General features: G+C 41.8%; 1 pseudogene; it reads right to left on the minus strand.

The window, feature by feature from the left end:
* Positions 1 to 205: 205 nt before the first annotated feature.
* Positions 206 to 852, minus strand: LOC106735552 (40S ribosomal protein S25 pseudogene; annotated as a pseudogene).
* Between the last annotated feature and the right edge of the window lie 802 nt (positions 853 to 1,654).

Below are 1,654 nucleotides of genomic sequence, written 5' to 3' on the forward strand. Positions count from 1 at the left end.
ACCCTTCTCCATTTTCCTCCTGGGATTTGGGGGATACACATGCACCAAGCCTGATTTTCAACCTGCCAGGTCCAGGACTTGAACCATGATTGGCCATGTGGGAGTCCAGCACCTTAACCACCATGCCACCCGCTGCAATCTCCAGGTTTTTTGGGGCTTTAATAAAGTTTTTATTTTTCCAACATGTACAGTTAATTGTGCCTGTTTATGCATCCTCACCAGCAGCTGGGACATCACCACCCTTGGTAGTTCTGGTGTAAATTACTTGAGCTCTGTGCTTTGAAACTAGTTTGATAAGTCCTTTACTAAGGAACTCCGTAAGTGTTGCCTTGGCCAGGGAATAATGAATCTTCAGCCTCTCTAAGAACACAGATGGGGTTATAAGCTTATAGTTGGGAACTTTCTTACACAGTTTGTCATATGTACCTTTGTCAAACAAGACTAGGGGCTTTTTGTTTTTTTGTAGGGTTTTTTGAGGTATGTTTTCTACAGGGCATATGCACTTGACAGAGAGAAAGACAGACAAAAAGCAAGAAATCATCCCCCCAGGGGGATGGTCATGCCACAATCCCTTCTCCTCCATTCTCCTCTTGGCGTTTTGGGCATGCGTGAACATGTACCCAGCATGAGTTTTAAGCCACAGGGTCTAGGACTCGAATGGTGGTGGACTACATGGAAGTCCAGTGATGTAACCATTATGCCATCTGCTGGTCCCCAGACTAGGGTATTCAGCTTGTCCCAAACTTTGCCTTTAGACCACTTCTTTTTGACTTTGCCCCCAAATTTGTTCACTAGGTCTCGGTCCTTCTTGGTCAATTTTCCGGCATCTTTCTTCTTGTCCTTGCGTGGCATCAAGAATCCAGGAGAGCAGCAGAGGTCAGTGCAACCTCACTAAGACATAAGACAGAAAAGCCCATCTCCATTTTGAAGAAGAAAACTGAGACACAGAGCTTGGTAAGTATCAGGATCTGGAACTGAATTCAAAATCAGATAAACTAGCTTCAAAGCTCACACTCAGGGCTGGAGAAAGGGAGGAGGGATTCTAGCATGAATGTGTCCCATGGCGGGGGGGCGGGGTCCTTTCTTCCTCCTTCATTTTCTCTCTCTCTGTCTCCCTGGTGAGCATATGCACCTTCTAGCAACTAGAAAATATATACATAAATAAAGCCCATACTCTTAATCATTGTACTATGGTGCCATGAAACAAATTAAATTGGTTTACATAGGTATGGGCTCATGACTTTATCTTCTGGGTTCTAATCAACTGAGCTTACCATAGGTAAATCTTGTATAACAACTTAGGTGCATAACCACGGGACCTCATGAAATAAAAAGTGGATTCACTTTTATCTCACATAAAATATGACCTAGAGAAGTAAATAGTATCATTTAAAAGACTAATATATTAGCCAGAATTAACTGTAATGTAAAATAGGATTCTACTGTAAGTCCAAGTAAACGATAACATGAATATAAACATTTATATAGCAGAGAAAGGGATAAAGTAGAGATGAGGCAAAGAAAGGCATTTAATTGAGTGAATAAATAGTCCCTATTAATTGATTAGATATTGGGAGTAAGAAGGAATGTTGGTAGTGACAGTCTCTGTGATGAAGACTGCAAAAAGGGGAACCAGCAGTTAGTGTAATGGCTA

The sequence above is a fragment of the Tupaia chinensis genome, unplaced genomic scaffold, assembly GCF_000334495.1.
Source record: "Tupaia chinensis unplaced genomic scaffold, TupChi_1.0 Scaffold000434_1, whole genome shotgun sequence".
Taxonomy (NCBI): domain Eukaryota; kingdom Metazoa; phylum Chordata; class Mammalia; order Scandentia; family Tupaiidae; genus Tupaia; species Tupaia belangeri.